General features: G+C 41.0%; 1 long non-coding RNA gene across 3 annotated transcripts in view; it reads right to left on the bottom strand.

Annotated features, from left to right (window-relative positions):
* LOC148348732 (uncharacterized) overlaps positions 1 to 7,886 on the bottom strand; it is a 70,698-nt gene extending 62,812 nt beyond the window's left edge. The window contains exon 1 of one of the 3 annotated variants that reach the window (XR_015847614.1): positions 7,716 to 7,886. This is a non-coding gene — a long non-coding RNA (uncharacterized LOC148348732). The remainder of the gene's footprint in view (positions 1 to 7,715) is intronic. The other 2 variants (XR_015847615.1, XR_015847613.1) reach the window with 2 other exon arrangements.
* Between the last annotated feature and the right edge of the window lie 5,716 nt (positions 7,887 to 13,602).

The raw sequence follows: 13,602 nt of genomic DNA, 5'->3' as shown, positions 1-13,602 counted from the left end.
ACCGCTTGATTTAAGACCGATACCGACACAGAAACTGTACGTTTCATTAGTCACCAGTCAAAACTCAAAGCGTTGATACCATGACTAATATGGATCTGTGTCAATGATCAAAATAAAAGGCAAGAGATGATCAGTTTTATCCACAGAATATTCAAATGAGTCATAAACGATAACTGTAGCAAATTCCAAGTGGAAAGAGAAAATGCCTTAAACTATCAGCAGTCCATAAACTGAACTGAAACCTCTCTTTGTTAGGGAAGTCAAATTCGGATTGATTTAAGACCAACGCAACTACCCAACTGCCAAGAGAAGCACATTTGACTTACTGTCTGCATCTCGTATATGCTTGAATATACGACCATTTACAACAAAAAACACTGGGAACCACTCGATGAAGGTGCTGTATCCGAGTCGGATCAGGAGGCTTCTCCTGTTTCTGATAACCATGGGAAACAGTACTGTTACACGTGGGGGGTGCAAACCCCTACCCATAAAAACAGCCTGGAGACCGACGAGCACCACCAGGTGGTATTTACCCAAGACACACCACAAGAATTCAGTCACCTTGAAGTAGAGCAAGGTGAGACGCTTACTGGAAGGAGAGGTCGCAGGTTCGATTCCTGGGTCCTTCGAGTTAATTGTCAAAGTGTCCTTGGTTAACACACTAAACCCCTAATGCCTCTGGCTTACAACCATTTACACGGAAAAACACTGGGAACCACTCGATGAAGATGCTGTATCTGAGTCGGATCAGGAGCCTTCTCCTGTTTCTGATGACCATGGAAACCAGTACTGTTATACATGGTGGGTGCAAACCCCTACCCATAAAAACGGCCTGGAGACAGACGAGCACTACCAGGTGGTATTTACCCAAGACACACCACAGGAATTCAGTCACCTTGAAGTAGAGCAAGGCGAGAAGCATACTGGAATGAGAGGTCACAGGTTCGATTCCCGGGTCTCATCTCATCTCATCTCCTCTCATTAGCCGTACCGCTTATCCTCATTAGGATCGCGGGGGGGCTGGAGCCCATCCCAGCCATCTCCGGGCAGTGGGCAGGGGACACCCTGAACTGGTTGCCAGCCAATCGCAGGGCACATAGGGACAGACAACTCATTCACACCTAGGGACAATTTGGACCGGCCAAGTCACCTGAAATGCATGTCTTTGGAATGTGTGAGTGCCCGGAGGAAACCCTCGCAAGCACGGGGAGAACATACAAACTCCGCACAGGAAGTCTGGAGCTGGATTCGAACCCACGACAGGTTCCCATGACATGAACTGTGCCGCACAATCGCTAACCACTGCCCCGCCGTGCGGCCTGATTCCCGGGTCCTTCGATTTAATAGTCAAAGTGTCCTTGGTTTACGCACTAAACCCCTAATGCCTCTGATATAGAACCATTTACACCGAAAAACACTGGGAACCACTCCATGAAGGTGCTGTATCTGAGTCAGATCAGGAGCCTTCTCCTGCTTCTAAAAACCATGGGAATCAGTACTGTTCCACATGGGGGTGCAAACCCCTACCCATAAAAACAGCCTGGAGACAGACGAGCACCACCAGGTGGTATTTACCCAAGACACACCACAAGAATTCAGTCACCATGAAGCAGAGCAAGGCGAGAAGCAGACTGGAATGCGAGAACCAATGGCGGGAATGTCTGACACCTCCAGGCACACAAATCAAGGAATATTTTCTAAAGACAATGACAAGAAAAACAGTCCGGCGTCTCCAAGCGTGAAGACGATTTCATGTCTCCTGCAGATGTTCCTGCTTCCCGTCGATCGGGATCGGCAGGTATGCGTCTGGTCGGGGTCTGAAGAGACCGCGCTGATGTCAGCAGACCATCCAACAAACAAACAAACCCGACTCCGGAGTTTTATCCATTAGCTGAATCCCGTGCCCCAAAGACATTCGAGACAGGTGGGAATGCCCGACGTTGCGCGCTGCGAGAACCCATTTCCTGTGCTTTGACCGTTGCCTGGAATTGAACTAGATTTTGAGGAATCGGCTCGTTTGGGTCGGAAAGGGCCTCGGGGCCACTGTTCCCTCTAAGCTGCGCGCGTGTGCAATTGCGCAGTGCTTGCACATTCTCAGCGCACAAGAAAATCGAGCCAGCGCACAAAAATCAGGGCTCGAAATTACTAATTAAGAAGCGACTTAAGTCAAAGTTACAGTGCATGAAGGTAAAAATACACAGGGCTCCCCTGACGTTGTGTCCTAAATGCGGTTTTTTGAAGTCGAGTCGAAGTAGAACGAAGTTGAGTAAAGTTAGTAGAGTTTGTCGAGAACCGGCTTCTTCGGCTCGGCTCACTAAAAGAAACCGGCTCTTTCGGGTCCTAAACGGCTCTTGGGGTTGTTTTTGCTTCTTTCATCCCAACTTAACCAAATATTATGTAAAACTATTCACAAAATGACTTCAGAGAAGGAGGGAATAAATACCAAAATGAAAAAGGAGTGAAAAGCTGATAAAAAAATCAAAAGGAAGAGAAAAAAAAGGAAGAATTTAGAAAAAAAGCCAGAAAAAAAGAAAAAGAAATGTAGGAAAAAAGTAAATAGAGAACAAAAAGAAAAAAGTAACAGCTCGGAAATATCAAACACAATGACATTTTTTAAAAGGAATTAAAAAAAATGGAAAAAAACAGGTAAAAAGAAAAAAAAAATTGCATTCAAATAATTTCCAATTATATCAGGTGAATCTTGTTGCCAACATTGTACTTCCACTCAAAAATGTGATTAAGTACAGTTCTGTATCGTGCAACCGAACTCAATAAGCCCCCAAAAATGTTAATATTATGCGACAAAATATATCAGGAAATAAAAAGAAATGGATATCTTCTGAAAGAATTGTAAAAATAAATGAGTCAATTCATTCAAAAGTGAAAAATAATTTTGCATTGCCGGAAACTCAGCAAAATGTAACTTGATGTCAAGTTTTGGACATGTTCTATAATGAATTATCTTGCCACACTTGGGATTACTGTTGCTCACTGTTGTTTCAAGCGTTGCTCACCGACTTTGTGTGAATGCTCAGACCCGTAAGGAAAATTAAAGGGGACATTGGCTTTGACCGTTCCCTGAATTTGAACTACGGCGAGATTGAGGAATTGGGCCGGAAAGGGCCTCGGGGCACTGGGCCAAACGTGAGACTTGGCGAGCTAGCTAAATATTATGTGAGCGCTAACATAGCCCAGATGATTCCCATGACAAGGAACCGGAACACCGACGTCCGATTGACTGTTCTCTTCTAAAATGTTGAACTGTTTTCATCCATTCGGTAGAATTTGTCATGATTACTGATCTGCACCTTTGGCGCCAACTGCCTCGGACTCTGGCTCCCTGTCCCTATTTAAACCCACCTGTCCGTCCCTTTTGGTCAGTCCATCCGCGAACCTCAGTTAACACTAGGCAAGCTTTTTTCGAATGACTCCCGCCTGTCCCCCTGGCTTTGACCCATTTATGATCCTGACCACGTCTACTCTACCGTCCCGGCTTTCGACCTGTTTTTTGATCCTGACCACGTCTACTCTCCTCTCCTGGCCTACGACTCTTCTCCAACCCCGACCACGTTTTTGCTCTGCTGTCCCGGCTACTGACCCGTTTTCTTCGTTCCCGACACCGCCATCGCTCACCACGGAACTCCCACTTTCGCGTTCAGACCGACCTGTTTCCTGCGGATCGTGAGAACAACCCTCTCCTTTCTTCCAATAAAACTGAGAGAAACGTAACGCAAGTGGGTCCTGTCTGCGTTCTGGTCTTGAGAATTTGGTTGATTTACCATGTCTAATGTTGTTGCATACAATAATCGTTGATATCAAAGACAATAATGGAAATTTTATTCCATTAAAAAATAATCCTAAAAACAGTACTGTTCGAAAGAATAGCAGTGCAATGTGACTTACCAGAATATCTCAGGTTTTAGTATATTTTTTATTATTACGTGCCAGAGAAGTTACCACTAGGTGGAGTACAATACAAACAATATCCAGCATTTATAACGGGCATTCTCCGAAGGCTGTGCAATTGGACAAATAGTTCAAAGGGGTGTGGCCAAAAAATAGTGTCTGCTGTTGACTGTACAACCCCAAAACTATTTTGTATTTTGCAATTTTAATATTTAGTTGCATGACCGCAGTTTTTAATAACTGCTTCACATCTTTGTGGATGTGATTTGAAGGTTCTGTTGGTAGTATACAAAATCATGAATGGACTTGCTCCCTTCATAGCTTTCAGATATAATTAAGGGACCTATGTTCCGGTCCGGAGCCTTCGCTCTGAAAATATTGGTCTACTAGGGATCCCAAGAGCCAAGAAGAAATCCGCAGGTTCGAGAGCGTTCTCCATTCGGGCCCCGGTGCTGTGGAATGCTCTTCCCCCTGAGATTGGATCCGCAACCTCAGTGGAAATGTTTAAATCTAAGCTTAAAACACACTTCTGTTGTCTAGCTTATGAATGTTCTATATTTCCTGTTGACAATATCTGTGTATTATTTCTTATTGCAACATATATTGCAGCCTGGTCATCCTGTAAAAGGGATTACCTCCTCAAGGTGTCTTCATTTTCCTCATGTTGAGGTTTTGAGTTTTCCCTTGCCCTCATAAAGGTTTTATATCGGGGGATGGTGTAATAATAGTCTGTGGTTTGCAATCATCTGTGGTCTGTGTAGCCCATTGAAACTCCTTGTGATTAAGGGTGATACAAATAGGACTTGACTTGAGGTTTTTGAGTTTTCCCTTGCCCTCATGTTGGTTTTAGATCAGGGGATGGTGTAATAATAGTTTATTTTTTGCAACAATCTGTAGTCTGTGCAGCCCTTTCGGACTCGTTATGATTAGGAGCTATACAAATAAACAGGACTTTACTCAAGGTTTTTGAGTTTTTCCTTGTCCTCATGTAGGTTTTAGATCAGGGGATGGTGTCATAATAGTCTGTGGTCTGTGCAGCCCTTTTAGATTCCTTGTGTTTAAGGGCTATACAAATAAACAGGACTTGACTTGAGGTTTTTGAGTTTTCCCTTGCCCTCATGTGGGTTTTAGATCAGGGGATGGTGTCATAATAGTCTGTGCGACCCTTTGTGATTATGGGCTATACAAATAAAAATGACTTGACCTCTCAGTTGTTATTTAACTCCATGATTGCTTAACAACACTCCACAATACATTGACATTTCTTGATTTTGCTCCGACCACTAGGAGACGCTGAACACAAGGTCCCTTTAAATGAAATATTGTGTTCAACAATGTAGGATATCTGCAAACTGATCTCATGTCCACATTAAGAACGTCCCAATTATATCAAAATAAAAGCCCAAAACTTCGGCTGATTTTTGTACTATTCATGCAGCCTTATCGTGTAATATTTGACCACTAGATGGCACTGTTGTATAATGCTAACCAAAACCAGTGCTACAAGGTATGGATTCCATTATGTCAAATAAATAATAAGAAAAATAACTTTTTTTTTTTTTTAAAATGGTATGATAGTTCATGTATTTCTGACCAGTAATAAAATCAAGATTTTTTTATTTACTGAAAGAAGTTTTTGTACCACTAGGAGGCACTAACTATTACACATTATTCCCTTAAGATAGCTTTAAACACTATCAAATAATTATACGTTTCTAAGCTAATAAATAAATAGTAAAATGTCTCAAAATGATACAAACATACTGTGTATTTGTATCTACCACAGGCGGATGTTTTATAAATTATCGAATGAATGAGTTTATTTCCTATTTTGTTGACGTTTATATACTGTTGTGCATAGCGCTCTCTGCTGGTAGAAAGCTGTTACTGTAGCAGTTTGTATTTATTTTCTGCTAAGATTTTAATGCCGTAAGTCTCCAAAGTACACTAAATTGCAGAAAATAAAATAATAGATATATTTGTAATCGTTTTCTTATCATTTTGCTATATTCTTTAATTGAATTGAAAAAATTCAATTAAAGAATATAAACATTTATTTCGGTAATGGTAGAACGTTTTGGTCGGGTTATTTACTTATTTAATAAGTAATCATATCATGAATATTTCCTTTTCACAATTTGTTTATATGGTTTTAAAATTTGGATGAATTCAATTTTCTTATCAAAACATATGTTATTTTCAGACAAATGATACAAAAAGTATGCTAAATCAAATAATTTGGCTGATTTTAGCTTTTTTTTTTAACCTTACCAAAAAAGATGTAGCAAAATAAGAAAAATAATAAATAAAGTGAACGTGTATATCATTTTGCACATCCTTGTGGTAAAAAAAGCAAAGTTAAGTCATGTTTATTTGTACAGACGCTGCCCTACTTACATACGAGATTCCGGACGATCGTTCGTAAGTTGAATTTGTTCGTAAATTGCTTCAGTGCTTTATTTCGTATGTTTAAGGTTTATAAAAGTATGTTTAAGGCTTTTATAAGTAACCCGTATTGTTTTGTACTAAAAATAAACATTTTATAAAATAATATGCCCTGTAAAGATAAAAAGTTAAGTTCAATTTACTTTTGGAAGATAAGCTTCAAGAGTTAGGCGACTTCCTCCTTCGTGGTAGAAAGTGGCTGAAAAAAAGCAATCCAACCATTTTCTCAACCGCATCATGCTTTCTTATTCCACTTTCATTTCAAAAGAAACGTCTCGCCTTTTCTTTACACTTCACACCAATGGATGCACGAGATATTAAATAATAAAAGTGTCAGAGTTCTTACCGCGCTGGAGATACAGTATTCTTGCACACCATCTTAGAAAACTTTCTGATCATGTATCAGATATCTGAACTAATGCTTGTAAAACTGCAGATGGCATTCTAATTTTGAACATTTTGAATAATTCAGGGTATTGATTGACTACCAATAATACTGGAATGCAAATATCGTTTTAAGTCTATTGTATACGTGGAAAATATGTTTACTGGTTTATAAAATACGACAACACTTCATTCCTTAAATAAAACAATGAGTCTGTACTTTGTATTCTTTCTTGCACGTTGTAGCACTCACTTTCGGTTGATCTTCACAGGCGACATCTACACACTGTCCCTTTAAAATGGGCTGAATTAACATACTGTTGCAGATGGATTGTTTTTTATGTTGGTAGGAGAAAAAAGCAAGTGCAGTCATTTTGCAAAACGGGTGTGATATAGGGTGTCATTCCAGTACTTTACCACAAGGGGGTAGAGGCAACTAGGCATTTAAGCAAGCCACCTTGCCTAATGATGGAAAATACGACTCTCTGGGTTTCGGCTCCCAAACGGCCCTTTGGATTGTTGTGTGGCTTTAATCCATATATTACCAGGTTTTATCTAACATTATGCACGAAATAGCTTAAAAGGGGAAAAATATGCAAAAATAACCAAAGAAAAACAAAAGAAAAAGAAACAAAGAAAGAAAAAAGGCAAAATAATTAATGAATAAATAAAACTAAGAAAAAACTAGGAGAGAGAGAAAAAAGAAAAAAGTAGAGAAATAGGAGGAAGAAAGCAAAATAAGAAAAAATAAAAATGGAAAAAGAGCTAAAAGCAATTTTTGTTTTTACATTTTTTGTCTTTTTCTCTCTACTTTTTTTTTACTAATGTTTTTTCAATTTCTTATGACGTTTTTTCTTTTTCTTCCCTGTTTCTTTCATGCTTTCTTTTCTACAATCTTTTTTTTCTGTTTTAATCTTTTTTCTTTTGTCTTATGTCTTTGTAAAATCCTATGCAAACATAAGAAAATGGCAGCTTACTGATCACTTTGACTCTCCGCCGTTTGTATTCCTCCTTGTGCTTTTTAATCATCTTCTAAGGTCGCAGTACAAGAAGGGTGTTGTTGTTTACGGTGGAGCGCAGAAAGCAGTAAAAGGCAAGGAGCTCTAAAACAGAAGGCATGATGACAAAATCATCAACAAAGTAACAAACTGCCAAAAACAGCAATACAACTGTCAGAAACAAAAAAACAAACCTCACAAAATTAGGACACAATGGCGATGGTGGAAAACGAAGGAGGAAAATTAAAATCAATCAACACTGGTAGGTGTCCAATATGTCCCTATAAACGGTGAGGCTAATTAGGGACAGCTGTGGGGTGATAGGACACACCCATCCCAATGACACCGATTTGGTGCCCTCTGGTGGACGGAAGTGGGTCAAACCCTAAAAAGGGGTCTCCAATGTTTTGCCGGCAGGCGCCAGGTAGCCTCCTAAGACCACTTGATGGTAAGCATGAATAATTACAACCTCGTAAAAACATAGTAACAACAAAATGAAATTAAATGAACTGCATTTATATAACGCTTTTCAAGTCAATGACTTCCCAAAGCGCTTTACAATGTGCTCCACATTTCCCAATAGCGGCCTTGCAGCCATGTAAGGCGCTAACCTGCTAATTGGCAGTATTAGGGGTTCAGTGTCTTACCCAAGGACACTTCGACATGTAACACGGAGGAGCCGGGAATCGAACTGCGATCTCTTGATCCCAAGACGACCGCTCTACCTCCTGAGCTACTGCCGCCCCAACAACATGTTTTTCCCCCTAATTGCACAAAAACTTTTAGCCCTTTTGCACTAACTAATAACAAAAAGCTCTCAGCTTCAAATAGGTTGGAGTCAACAAGCGTACAAACCAGTTAATCCTAGCCGTGCCACCTTTTTTCAAGCATTCAGCAGTACAACCATCCAACCCAGGCGCCTTCCCCCCTTTCATTTCTTTCAACTGCCTCTTGCACCTCCCATGTTTCCACAGGCTTCACATTTAATTCACCCACCCTGACCGCCTCGACTCTCACTTCTCTCCCATTCTCCGCATTTAGCAACTCCTCAAAATACTCTGCCCATCTAGTCCTGACTGCACTACCGCTAACCAGCGCAAAACAGCAATATCTCGTGGCAAATATTACACACTGTCCCTTTAAGATCAGCGGAAAGTTTTTCGCAGCGCTTTTTTTCGGGGGAAAACCCATTTGTCCCGATCTCACCCAGACCCTAGCTTCAGCGGCCCCCAGCTCCATCGACACATGTGCTCTCCAGCCTGGATATGCTTTCCTCTCACGCTCGCCCGGGTTTTGTTTCAGGGAGTTGTGACCCCATTCCTACCAGAGCATTATTTACAGAGCAATGAAGCAGATAAGGCACAAAGTTGTTGTGTCTGGCAAGGGAAAGGATTTTCTGCGAGGTTCACGGGGTTCAGAAGGAGGGAGGGGGGGTGCAGGGGGCCGGAGAACGAAATAACTCCGTGCAGTGAGATAAACAAAACATTTTGAGTTAATGATGCCATCGAATAGTGAACACGATTTGTTTTTCGGCACTTTGGCTGAAGACAAAAAAGAGGGACCTCTGTAGTGTCGAGCCCCTGACTTCTCAAATGGGGGCACGCAAGAGGTAAGATCCCAGACCCAGTACCCTAATCCTCTGGTACTGCAAAAAAACTTTAATTATGTATCAATAAACTATTATACATAGAAAAACAACCAATATGGTTATTTAGCTATCCATCTAGCTATCTATCTACCCAATTACTTACCTCCTTGACAACCTGCCTACCTACCTATCTGCCTCCTTGATACCCTATCTACCTTCTTGACAGCCTACCTACCTACGTACTTGACAACCTATCTACCCACCTACCGACTTTACAACCTACTTACGTTCTTGACAACCTACATACCTACCTACATTCTTGACACATACCTACCTAAGTTCTTGACACCTACCTACCTACCTACCTACCTACCTACCTACCTACCTACCTACCCAACTATGTTCTTGACACCTACCTTTTTGACAACCTACCTACCAAACTTCTTGACACCTACCTACCTACCTACCTAGGTTATTGACACCTACCTACCTACCTACCTACCAACCTACCAACCTACCCAACTATGTTCTTGACACCTACCTTCTTGACAACCTACCTACCTAACTTCTTGACACCTACCTACCTACCTAGGTTATTGACACCTACCTGCCTAACTACGTTCTTGACACCTACCTAAATACCGACCTACTTACCTACCTACCTAGGTTCTTGACACCTACCTACCTACCTACGTTCTTGACACCCACCTACCTACAGTCTTGACACCTACCTACCTACCTACCCATCTATGTTCTTGACACCTACCTACTTGACAACCAACCTACCTACGTTCTTGACACCTACCTACCTACCTACCTACGTTATTGAAACCTACATACCTACCTAACTACATTCATGATACCTACCTACCTAACTACGTTCTTGACACCTACCCACCTACCATCCTATGTTCTTGACACCTACCTACCTACTTACCTACCTTCTTGACAGCCTACTTACCTAGCTTCTCGACACCCTACCTAGATTCTCGACAACCTATCTGCCTACCTCCTTGACAACCTACCTAAATACATACCTTCTTGACAACCAACCAACCTAATTACCTACCTCACCTACCTAGTATTTTACTAACCTTTAGCCTGTCTTATTAGGGTTAAGAACCACCACCCTAACCTTTCCCAAACGCGTCCATTCCATGTAAAGTCATCATGCAGGCTAAGGTCCCGCGATTCCACCTACTGTTTCCACATGTGCCACAAGACAATAGACAAAACGCGCCTGTTTCCTTTATGAGACGGGAATTTGTCCACGTGTGTCCAAACGGGGTCTGGGGGAACCGCCGACGACAGTTCGGGGCCCGCGGAACTAACAGTGAGTCGGTTTGTGTCGGAATCCCCCCGAGAGAGGTCACCTGTGAACATTTAGGGGAAGGGGCCACTTTCGTTGCCCTGTTAAGCGGGTGTACAGCTGTTTTAGATAAGTATATTTCTCAACAGAGTCGACTACGGAGGAGAAGAAAACAATGTGAAATAATGCAAAGATTTGTTGCTAAGAATTGTGGGTAATTTAAAAGTACAGATAACGCGGTATCAATGTAACTGAACATAGCCACCTGACCCTAGTGTATTTATTATATTGTTCTCTAGTTCTGCCACACTTAACATATAGTGCAGAAGTCTGGGGCAATCATTACAAAAGTTCACTACAGCGCCTTTTAAATCCTCCAAAATCGAACCATACGCAGGGTAGGATATCGAGATCATACTCATATTTTATTCCTGCAGTCCAAATGATTAAAATGTCACGAGACCGGACCAGATCGGAGGCAGGAGGCAGGAAGGGTGAACTCATTCGCGTTAACGATCAGTTACTTTTATTAAGGAAATAAAAGTCGCCCAACACTCAGGGACAAAACAAAAACAGGCTTACAGGCAAACAGGAACTCAGACTGGGAATACTCACAAAACAGGCTTTTACTCAGAACGGGCAAGTACAGGTTTCCTCAAGTCAAACAGAACAGAATAATGCAAAGTAATGCAAAGAACCCGCAACCGGCAATCCCCAAAACCCGCCCTTAAGAAGCACACACGCAAATTAGAAAATCTGCTACAGCCGGTGCTAAGGGGGCGGGGCCAGCCACGGCGACCATGCTGGACATGACAAAAATTGATTTAAGGTCAACAAAAACACAGTGCCAGAAAACATCCAAAAATCATTCATTCGGAAAGAGGGAAATTATAACTTAATTATAACATAATCCCAAAGGTGAGAACCACCAGGAAAAGTATGTGTGTGTCTGTGTGTGGAGTCAAACTTTGGAACAATTTACAAGACGAGATCAAACAATGTCCAACTATTCACGTGTTCAAATTTAAATACAAAAAAACATTCCTGGCAGAATACAGAGATGAAAAAAATGGGATAGGAATGAGATTGGAAATACTGGGTTTAAAACTATGGTTAACTTGTTGTTATTGTTGCTATTATTATATCAGAACTGTTATTATAAATATTATGTTTATTTTTATTGTTATTATCATTGGTGTCGCGGTGATATTTGGTAACTAGTGGCATTATGACGTTGAGGGATGGGTACTACGAAGATTAGTGCATAAAATATGTGACTATTGTTATTATTATAATTATTGATATCCGACCTATGTAATATGTACATCCGTTAGACTTTGTTATATTAGACACAAAAGAGGAGCTATCTGTAAGTGGTCAATAATGACGAATGAATAAACCAATGAATGAATGAATGAATGAATGAAATAATATAAACATCCACCCATAAATACAATCTAATTCAAGTAAACTTCACATAAAAAGCAAACAAAATCCTCAATTTGCCGAGCACACACAAACATAGTGTTTATGGGAGTGAAAATGGTTTATTAGATTAATAGGAAGCTAACTACCTAGCTACCTACCTACATACCTTCCTACCTACCTACCTGACAACCTACCTTATATACTGTACATAATAATAATAATAATACTTAAGGAATCCAGCACCACTCATCATAAAAGGAGACCGTGTAAAGAGAGTCCACTCTTTCAAATTTCTGGGTGTGCACATCTCCGACGACCTCTCCTGGTCTGCAAACACCAGAGCGGTGGTAGGGAAGGCCCAGCAGCGACTGCATTTCCTGAGAGTGCTCAGGAAAAATCATCTGAAACAGCAGCTGCAGGTGTCCTTTTACAAAGCCACAGTGGAGAGCATTCTAACATACTGCATTACGGTGTGGTATGCCGGGTGCACAGCAGCAGATAGGAAAACGCTCCAGAGGGTCATCAAAACAGCCCAGAAAATCGTCGGTTGCTCTCTGCCCAGTCTGGAGGACATTGCCTGCTCTCGCTACCTCAGCAGAGCAGAAAACATCATCGAGGACTTTTCTCACCACCTCTTTGACCCGCTGCCTTCCGGCAAGCGCTACAGGTCACACAAAACAAAAACAAAACAGACTCAGAGACAGTTTCTTCCCCAGAGCCATTACCACCCTTAACACACACCGCACAAAAAACGGAAAACTCTTGCAAACACACTACCTCATACGAAGGTAAAATGGTACTCATGTCTATGTTTCTTGCACAATGTTGACTGCGCTATGTTTACTGCTCACCTTGCACAATGTTGACTATTTTTTTGCACTATGTTGACTATTTTTGCAGCAAATGCATATTGCACAAACCCTTACGATACCAACTGTATGTAACATCCTACACGCCGTCATTCCTTTGTGTAAATATTGCGTAAATTACAACTCTAACCTTATCCTCCTCGTTTTATAACCTTATCTTCTCTGTTCCTTTATCTTCTTGGTTTCTTTACCTCACTGTGAATGTGTGAAACTGGAGTGACATGCCCAATTTCGTTGTCACAATATGTTAACCCATTTGGTAACAATGACAATAAAGCTATGTTCGTAGATTCAAGGGAGTCAGGTGAAGCTGTGTCTCACCTGTCTCACCTGCCATCAAGGAATATATAAAAGTAAAAATATATTAAACGGATATATTTATTCAATAGTAAAGTTCTTTCTCATTTGATTTGGTATTTTTTTTATTTTGTTTTTCAAAATTTCTGATTTGTAGAATTACATTATGAATATTACAAATACAATTAGTATGTAAGGTGGTACTGTGTCAAGTATCTGCACGGAAATTCTCTTGCCTCATGGCAGAGGGCGATAGTGAGACCAAGGATTCTGATTTGCCGCACAACACGTCTCCAAAAGATAGAATTGGTGATTTTACTAGCACGCTAACAGCTAATTGCAATATGCAAGTCGAGTCACTTTATTAGAGTAGCC

This window comes from Urocampus carinirostris, chromosome 18 (genome assembly GCF_059441175.1).
Source record: "Urocampus carinirostris isolate Australia breed hairy pipefish chromosome 18, RoL_Ucar_1.0, whole genome shotgun sequence".
NCBI classification, from domain to species: domain Eukaryota; kingdom Metazoa; phylum Chordata; class Actinopteri; order Syngnathiformes; family Syngnathidae; genus Urocampus; species Urocampus carinirostris.
Note: the sequence above shows the minus strand (reverse complement) of the source record. Positions and strands in the feature narration are given on the sequence as shown.